At 49.0% G+C, this 10,000-nt stretch overlaps 1 protein-coding gene across 2 annotated transcripts in view; it reads right to left on the bottom strand.

The window, feature by feature from the left end:
• Positions 1–10,000, bottom strand: part of LOC119595112 (amyloid-beta-like protein) — a 90,283-nt gene that overhangs the window by 19,424 nt on the left and 60,859 nt on the right. The window lies entirely within an intron of this gene.

The raw sequence follows: 10,000 nt of genomic DNA on the forward strand, positions 1-10,000 counted from the left end.
TCAATACTTCTCCTAACTACATATGAGAGAGATTTCAATTTAGGAGTGTTCAAACCCCCCCATGGGGGCAATCAATTTTTACCCCTAAAAGGTCCGGGTCATTAATTCCCCCGAATGACTATATATATATATATATATATATATATATATATATATATATATATATATATATACGTATGTATATATATAGTATATATATATATATATATATATATATATATATATATATATATATATATATATACGTATTATATATATATATACGTATGTATATATATATATCGTATGTATATATATATATATATATATATATATATATATATATATGTATATATATACAATAATATGTATATATATACATATTGTATATATATACATATGTATATATATACATATGTATATATATATACATATGTATATATATACATATGTATATATATACATGTATATATATATACATGTATATATATATACATATGTATATATATACATATATACATATGTATGTATATATATATATATATATATGTATATATATATATATATATATATATATATATATATATATATATATATAAACGATAAAACATGTAATTACGTTAGAACACATTTCAAAAAAGAAATCCAATGCAGCTATTATTCATTTTCGTCATTTGACAAAACACAAATAATTCCACAAATGCGATAAATAAAAGGAAAAGGAGGGAACGGAGAGGAAGGCTAAGGAAGAGAATTGCAGAATGGAAGGTCGGGAATGGGAAAGGGAAGATGATGAGAAGGGAGATGGAAGACAGGAGAGGCGGAGAGGAGAAAGGGGAGAGGAAGGGGAGAAATGGGAGAACGGAGGCATAGGATTTGCATATCCATTTATTCAACGTCCGCTTGGTAGAAATATACGGCATTCAAAATTAGATTTCTTTTGTAAAACGCCTTAAACTTGAACCTATAAAAGCAGATTTATACCTTGTTTAACCAAGCCCGTTTGCGTGGATTTGCTTCCCACGGGAAAAATAGCCACCTTCGTATTTTTATGAGACGATATCTGAATTCCCATCGATTTTAGAAACTCAAACGCTGAAACAGATGAAACAGAAATGAAAAAGAAAGAAACATAAACAAAACAACACTAACAACAATGAAGATGGAAATGAAACAGCACTAAAATAAAACACAAGATGCTCATCATCGAGTGTTTTCCCCCACGCGCCGCCCTTCCCACGTGACCATTGTTTACTACAGCCGTTACTACAACATCGCCAAGTAAGAGCCGACGCGCGCGGGCCCGCCACTCGGCCTGAATGTACTGTACTACGTCATGGGTACCGCGTGCAGTGTACAGAACAGCTGTTCATGCAATTCTTAGGACTTTTGCAACTACGTATGCAACTAAGAGTAATAAGAAGATTAACATTTATTTCATTCCCGTTTCTTCTCTTCTCTTTTTATCATTGTCATCATCATCATCATTACTGGCATCATCATCATCACAATCTTCGTTATCATCATCATTAATAATGTCACACCCATAAAACATCTGAGCCTTCTTGGCCGCCCCTCCAGCGCCGCCCACTCCGGGCTCCCCTCGAGCTCAAGAGGCAGAAGCCCTGACGCTCCCTCCGCCGCCCTCGCTCCGCCTCCACGAGTCAGCTCCTCCTCCCCCTTCCAGGACTACTCTCCTCCTCCTCTTTATTTCCCTTCTTCGTCTGGGACTACTTCGGTTTCTCCTCCTCCTCCTCCTTTTTCTTATCCTTTCCCTCCTCCTCTTCTCTTTTTTTCTCCTTTCCCTCCTCCTCTTCTCTTTTTTTCTCCTTTCCCTCCTCCTCTTCTCTTTTTTTCTCCTTTCCCCCTCCTCCTCTCTCTTTTTTTCTCCTTTCCCTCCTCCTCTTCTCTTTTTTTCTCCTTTCCCTCCTCCTCTTCTCTTTTTTCTTTCCCTTCTCCCTTTCTTTCCTACTTCTCCATCTGATCCTGTTTTATCCCTCCACGCCTTGCCTGGTCTTTCCATGATCCTCTTTCGTCTTCTCTCTTTCACCGATCGCTTCGTCCTCCTCCCCTGCCTTCCTTACCTTCTCCCTTCTCCACCTCCTCCTGCTTCTCATCTTTCTTCTTTCTCGTTTTTCTTCTTCTTCCTCCCCTCTTCCTCTTTTCTTCCTTCTCGCGTGTCTTAGGGGGCGTACGTGACAGCCAGACAGGAAGCCTTGCATTGCCCCCCCCCTCCCCTTCATTTCCCCTGCTCTCCCCACCTCCCCTTCACTTCCCCTTCCCCTTCCCTCCGCATCTACCCTCCACTTTCCCTCCGCATCTACCCTCCACTTTCCCTCCTCACCCCTTCCCTCGCCGTCTGCCCTTCCCCTCATGCCCACACTCCCCCTCTCCTCCCCACCCCCTTCCCTCCCTCCCTACCCTCCACTACCCTCACCCCACATTACCCTCCCGGTATCCCCCCCCCTCCTCCTGCCGAATCGCCGCCCCTCTCGTGAGAAGGGGGGGGGGGGCGTTTCGTGAGCGGGCGAGGTGGCTTCCAGACGGGCCGGGCGTCGCCTCTGCACTGACTGCAACCCTGCAACCACTCTCTCCTCTGGCACTCTTGCCGTCGCTTGCTCTCCTCCTTTCGCTTTTCGGCTTAAAAAAACGTACTTCGTCGTTTTGGTGTATTTCCCGTTTTTTTCTTTATTAACTCCTATGTCTTGTTGTTTTTCCGTTTCCCTTCCCTTTACCTCTTCCCTTTAATCACGTTCCGCCTTTCTTGCCTTTTCCTTAGCTTACGGAATGAAAAATAAATGAATAAATAAATAAAAATAAATAAAAATAGAAAATGCAAACAACAGTGTTATGGCATGGACACAAAAATAAGAATTCACAATAAATAACCACTCGGCAACCCCAAGAAAACAAACAAACAACCGGAACAAGCACCGCCCCGCCAAAGCCAACCACAAAAATCCCTCCCAACCAAAATGGCAACTTCCGGAATTCTACCAACCGAAGAAAAAGGAAAAAGAACGAGAAAAAGAAAAGACATAAAAAAAATAGAAAATAAGAAAGAAAAAACAAGAAAAAAGAAAAGAAAATGAGAAAGAAATAAGAACGAAAAAGGAAGAAAAGAAAAGAAAAGGAAAAAAACCCGAGTTCAACCGCGTTCACAAAGTTCACGGGAGTTCAAGACGGCCCAGCGCGCCGAGGGCGAAGAGGTGAACGACATCACAGGTCATTCTCGGTTGGGGGGGGGGGGGGGGGGTCACGAGCTTTACTCTGATCCGAGAGAAAAAATAAAATAAATAAAACAAGAGGTTAAGTGTCGAGCCAAAGGTAGAAGCCAAAAAGAGAATGAAACACGGGAGGAAGGGAGGGAGAGAGGAGGGGGGGGGGGAGGAGAGGAGAAGAGAGAAGAGAGGAGAAGAGAGAAAAGGAGAGCAGATAAGAACCTCAACCATACTTTAACCGATCTTGAAAATGCTGACACACACACACTCGCATTACAAAAAATAAGCAAACATGATAATGCTGAAAGTGCCAAACGAGACGAGACAACAGGAGCTCCATGACTCACCACCCAAGCTCACGCACGAATGCACGCACGCACGAGGGTGACAGAGAGCAGGTGTGCAAGTCCTTCGCCTCCCCCCCCCCTTCCCCTCCCATGCCCGAGCCCCGTGAGAGGTTGAGTAATTCAGCTTCTTGTCTTTATCCCCCCCCCCCCCGCGACACCTGCGCAGGACACTTAGCCTTCCAGAAGTCGCCAATGATGAGTAATGCAAGTTTTTATTTTTGGCGATAAACAAAGATGAATTACCTTCACGACATTTCAGAAAACCTCACACCAGACCTCCCCCGCGGCATTATTTCTTTAATTATCAGATTATTACAGAATAATGACCATAGATGATGATACTGACAGGAACAATAATAAAATAATAATAATAGCACTAACAAAATAAAAAGGAAAATGACAAAACAATAACAAATAGAACGAGAAATCCGCAACAAAGCCAATAAAAACAAAAATAATACCAGCAAGCAATAAACATGAAAATGACAAAATAAATAGACCGAGAAATCCGCACCAATGACGACGCAATTCTGAAAAAAGAGGCACCGCATCCTCAAAGACTGTCAAACGTGCGTGAACGCCGCGGAAAAGTTGCAGGGCGAGGTTGCAGTGGCAGGAGGGGGGGAGGGTCTGATTGGGAGAGGGAGGGACCAGGGGGTAAGGGGAGGAGAGGAAGGAAGGGCAGGGGGCGGGCGGTGATGGGCAGGGGGATCTGCACTGCAAAGCAGAAAGATACGCGCAAATGCAAATACAGGTAAGTAAACAAACCCAAGATTGTGCGCGCGCACGTAAATAATAATTAATAGAATCACCCACTAAACGCATGCATGTACACGCAAAGACAGACACACACACACACACACACACACACTCATAATCATACTCGTCCACACACTCGTACAAACATACACACGTGTCAGCAGTGACGTCAGCCGTGCATCCAGAGAGCCCACTCGGACGCGAGGCACGAACCCGGGCTGCCGGAGAAAGAAGCCCCCCCCCCACCCCGGTAAAAACAGGCTAGGTCCCTCGTACCTCAAGTGATGTTTATCTCTCAGCGGCGATATTTACAGTAATATCTTACACACACACACACACAAAATAATTGTGTGTGTGTGTGTGTGTGTGTGTGTGTGTGTGTGTGTGTGTGTGTGTGTGTGTGTGTGTGTGTGTGTGAGTAACCGGAAGGAGAGGAGGGCGAGGGAGTAACAGAATGCACCGACTGAAATATTATGATCCTAAGAAAGAAGGATGAAGATGAAGAGGCAGGGGAGGAGAGGGAGGAGAGGGAGAGAGAGAGAGAGGGAGAGAGGGGAGAGGAGGAAGCAGAGGCAGATCGTCAGCCATCAGCCGACAAATCATTGATTTATGACGAAGAAAGGTCATTATCCCCCCCCCCCATCCAACCCCTTTCGACATCCCACCACCACCTCCTTTACCCATTCTACTCAAAAAGAGAGAGAGAGAGAGAGAGAGAGAGAGAGAGAGAGAGAGAGAGAGAGAGAGAGAGAGAGAGAGAGAGAGTCAAAGAAAAGCGGGAGAGAGAAAAAATATGGATTAGGGAGTGGGGTGGGGGGGGGGGATCATACAGATTAAGCAACAAGAGATTAGGAAAAAGATGATGGCTATCATGACCATTTCGGTCAAGGATAAAGAAACAAAATAGGTAAACACAAAGAAGTGCATCAATCAGCCAATCAATCAATCAACAAACATACAAAGGAATGAACGGAATAAAAATGAATTTATCGATATCTCACGGATATCAGTGTCCTGGGAAAACCGCCAGTTGCATTTCTTCTTTGCAACATTCGTCTGAGTGGCGTCGCCGGTGGCAAGACGAAGAGGAAAAGGGAAAAGGATAAAAATGACGATGATGATGACGATGACGACGACGACGACGACGACGACGAGGAGGAGGGAGGGAGGAAAAAACGGGGAAAGGGGGAAAAGGGGGGAGGAAAAAGGGGGAGAAAAGAAAAGGGAGGGGGGAAAGGGGGTGGGGGAGGCGAGGAGGAAAAAATTGGGAAAGTGGGAAAAAGAGAAGGAAAGGAGGGGGGTTTTGGGAAAGTGGGAAAGAGGGGGGAAGGAGGAGGACGGGAACAGGAGGGGGGGGGAAAGGAACGGGGAGGGGAGGGGGGATTAAAAAGAGGACAGAAATATAAAGAGGAGGAGGAGGATTTAGAAGGAAAAAAATATAAGGACGAGGGGGAAACCAAAATGAACGATAAGGATTAAATGAGGCCCAAAGGAAGGGGAAAAAGAAGGGGAGGGGGGGGGAGGGGGAGGAGGAGGGGGGGAGGAGGGGGGGGAGGAGGAGGGGGGAGGAGGGGGAGGAGGAGAGGGGAGGAGGGAGGAGGAGAGGGGAGGAGGGGGAGGAGGAGAGGGGAGGAGGGGGAGGAGGGGGAGGGGAGGAGGAGGAGGAGGAGGGAGGAGGGGGAAAAAGGGGGAAAAAAAGCAAGAAAAAAATGGGGGAAGGAGGAAAAAGGGGGGGGGAAAGGGCGCCCCAAAATCAAACTGCCAAAGAAACGGAAAAAAGGGAGGAGGAAAAGAAAAAAAAAGGAGGAGGGGATTAGGAAGGAGAAGGGGGGAAAGGAGGAGGAAAGGAGCAGGGTAGCGGCGCTGATGGCAAGGGAGGAAAAAGAAGAAAAACTTAAGCGTAAAAAAAAAAAACAGGGAAGGGAAAAAATTTTGCTTCCCCTGCGGGTTTTTCCCCAATGACACTTTCTGACCCTGGCTTTCGAGCGGCAGTGACAGGCCACCTTTAACGAGTCCGCGTGTCCACTGTGAACACATCATCGGCTCTCCTGGCTCGTCGCCGGCCCCTTCCCCTTGGGCCCCCGCTCCCCTCTCTCGCCTTTGCCCTTTGGCCCCCTCGTTTTTTTGGCCTCTTCTCCGCTCCTCCCCTTTTTCTTGCCCCCGCTCTCTCTCTCGTCCTGTCTCTTCTCTTTCCGCCGGGGCCCCTTTTTCCCCCTCTCTTGCTTTCCCCTGGGTCGCTCGGGTCTCTTTTCTCTCTTGCCGCTCTCTTCTCCTTGGGTCGCTTCCCCTTTTCCGGGGGGCCCCTCCTCCTACTTTTCCCGGTTAACTTCTCCTTTTTTCCCTGGTTTTTCCCTCCTCCTTACCTTCTCTGCTTGTCTTCTCTTACCCCTTCTTCTCTGGGCTTCCCTTTCTTTAAAACCTCTATAATTAACTAAATTCCACCGGCGGTCTCTCTTCCTTCCCCTTATTCTTACCTCCCTGCCTTTTCTTTACCCCTTTGCTTTTAAACCTTTTCTCTCTCTCTGTCCCTTTTTCTCTCCTTCTTCTCCTTTCTGTCTCTTCTCTCTTTTCTCTCTTTCTCTTTTCTCCTCTCTCTTTCTTTCTTTTCTCTCTCTCCCCCCCTTTTTACCCTTTTCTCTCTCTTTCTCTCCTTCCCCTTTTAATTTCCCCTTCTTGCCTTTTCTTTTCTCTCGCCCTTCCCCCCTTCTCCTCTCTATCTCTACTCTCCCCCCCTTCCCCACATCCCCTCTCTCCCTCTCTCTCGCCTTCTCCTCTCTTTCCTCTCGCCTTTCTTTTCCTTGTCTCTCTAGCCTTTTCTCTCTCCCTCTTTTCTCTCCCCCTTCTCCCCCTCTTCTTATCTCCGCCTTCCCCCCGCTTCCTTTTTCCCCCTTTCCCCTCGCCGCCTCCCGCCCCTCTCTCCCTCTCTCTCGCCCTTCTCTCCTCTCCTCTCTTCCTCTCTTTTTTCGCCTTCCTCCCTTTTCTCTCTTCCCCCTTTTCCTGCCCCTCTCCCCCTTTCTCTCTCTCTCTTTTGCCTTCTCTCTCTCTCTCTCTCCCCTCTCGCCCTCACCCCTCTCTTCTTCTCTCGCCTTTCTCTCTCTCTTCTCTCTCCTTGCCCCCTTTTCCTCTCCCCTCTCGCCCTTCTTCTCTCCCTCTCTTCTCTCTCCGCCCCCTTTTCCTCTCTCTCTCTCTCTCTCCTCACCTCCCTTCTCTCCCCTCCCCTCTCTCTCTCTTTTTTTTTCTCTCCTTCTCCCCTTCTCTTTTCTTCTCTCTCTCTCCCCTTCCTCTCCTTTCTTTCTCTCTCTCTCTCCTCTCTCCCTTCTTCCGCCCTCTTCCCCTTCTCCTCTCCTCTCCCCCCTTTCCCCTTCTTTCCCCTTCCCCTTTTCCTTCCCCTTCTTTCCCCTCTCCTGTTCCCCCTTTTTCCTCCCCCCCCTTCTTTCTCTTTTTATTTCCCCCTTCTTCGCCCCTTTCCCCCCTCCCCCCCCCTTTCTTCGCCTTCCCTCCTTTCCTTTTCCTCCCCCCCTTTTCCATACCTTTTCCCCCCCCTTTAAACTTTCCTCTCCTTTCGGGAAACCCCCTCCCCCCACTGTTTTCCCTTTTTTCCCTGTTTTTCCCCCTTGCCGCCCCGTCCCCCACCGGGAAACCCTTTTCCCCATTCCCCCCTCCTTCATTATTTTAAACATCAATCCCCTTTCCCCCTTCTCCCGTCCCTCCCTCCTGCCCTCCCTGTTTTCTCCATCCAAAGTCTTCCACCCCCCTTCCCCCCTCCCCCCTTCCCCCTCCTCCCACCTTTTCTTTTTTTTCCTCCCCCTTCCCCCCGCCTTTCTCCAAAACCCTCCCTCCCGCCCTCCCCCCTCCTCCATCCACCCCAACCTCCCACCCCCCCTCCCTCCCCACCCCAAGGCCCCCCCGGCCCCTCAACCCCCCCACCCCCGCCCCCCCCCCCTCCCCCCCGCCCCCACGCGCGTCGGGGCGTGTCCCCTGGGGGGGCCCCCGAGCCCCGGGCCCGGGGCCCAGGGCCTTTGGGGGAAAAAAAAACCCACGGAGCCCCCCCCCGGGCCCCCCCCCGCCCCCGGGTTTCGCCCCCCCCCATTGGGGGGGGGGGGGTGTGAAAATAAAAAAAGACAAAAAAAGAAAAATAGAGGGGCAGAGAAGGGGGGGGGGTACGGAAAATGGGGGGGGCAAAAAAACAGGAAAGGGCCCCAGAAACTGAAAGAAAAAAAAAAAATGGAAAGAAGGATCTGCTCTTTTTTTTACCCGGGATGAGACGCACCCGCCCAAATCCCCACAATCTCGACCCCCAATAAAGGGGAACAAAATATGACATAAGGACTCCGCCTCCTCCTTATCAGTCACTACGGGATGATAATATAACACGCCTTCTGCACATGGAGAGAAAGCAACCCCTCCTCCCCCGCCCCCCCCAAAAATCGCCAATTTAGACCAACTCCGTACTCCACACAACAAACCCAAAAAACCCATCCTCTCATTTTTCTGTATTTACTGCAACGCTGAAGACTGCCGCGAAAAAGAAAATCCCCACGGAAAAATAACCATAGAATGAGAAATATTTCCCTGATAATGCACGTTTTCTCCTAGGGGGGGTTTCCCCGGCAGACGCAAGATCCTGCCCCCTTCCCCCACAAAAAAACCCCCCACCTGAAAATACGGTTAACAAGCAAATCAACCACAGTAAACCCAAAACAAAACGAAATGTTCACAAGAACCAACACATTCTCCCCTAACAAACAAAACAATCACCGCGAGAAAAATAATGTACAAGAAACCACAATAGAGCGATACCTGACTACACGAAAAATACAAGAAGGGGCACGAATTTTTCGCGCAAGAAAAACCCCGACCACTTTTAAGAGAGCCGTTTATTCTCCCGTAATCCGCACACCCCACACAATACAGGCATTTTTAACAAGACGATCCCTCTGTTCGACAGCGAGGATACGGGCGGCGTGAGTGCGGTTCTCTTGAAACCACACCGGGAATAAAAGGGAGAACGAGACAGACAGATTCACTGAGGGAGGGGAGGGAGGGAGAAAGAGAGAACAGAAGAAAGGAGTAGAGGAAGGAGAGGGGGAAAGGAGAGGAGAGGAGAGGAGAGAGAGGGGGGGAGAGGGAGGGAGGGGGGGAAGGGAGGGGAGAGGGAGAGGGAGAGAGAGGAGGGAAGAGAGAGGGGGAGAGAGGAGGGAGGAGAGGAGGGAGAAAAGGGGAGAGAGAGAGAGAAAAGAGGAAAGGAGGAGAGAGAGAGGAGAGGGGAGAGAAGGGAGAGAGAGAGGGAGAGAGGAGAGGGAAAAAGAGAGGAGAGAGAGAGAGGAGAGGAGAGAGAGGAGAGAGAGAGGAGAGGGAGAGAGAGAGAGGGAGAGAGAGAGAGGAGAGAGAGAGAGGGAGAGAGAGAGGAGAGAGAGAGGGAGAGGGAGAGGGAGAGGGAGAGAGAGGGAGAGAGAGAGAGGGAGAGAGAGAGAGGGAGAGAGAGAGGGAGAGAGACGAAAAAAGAAAAAGATTGAGAGGCTGACGCACACTGACAGAAGGAACATGCAAGAGGCGCCTGGAACACACCTGTTCCCCCGCCCCCCCGTCCCCCTTGACATCTGCATCAGCCTTGCCGCCGCCACACCGTCCGGCCATCAACGTCATCAACGTCGGCCCCGTCAGCGTTGCTCCCCGCACCAATCAACGGCCAAA

The sequence above is a fragment of the Penaeus monodon genome, chromosome 35, assembly GCF_015228065.2.
Source record: "Penaeus monodon isolate SGIC_2016 chromosome 35, NSTDA_Pmon_1, whole genome shotgun sequence".
NCBI lineage: Eukaryota > Metazoa > Arthropoda > Malacostraca > Decapoda > Penaeidae > Penaeus > Penaeus monodon.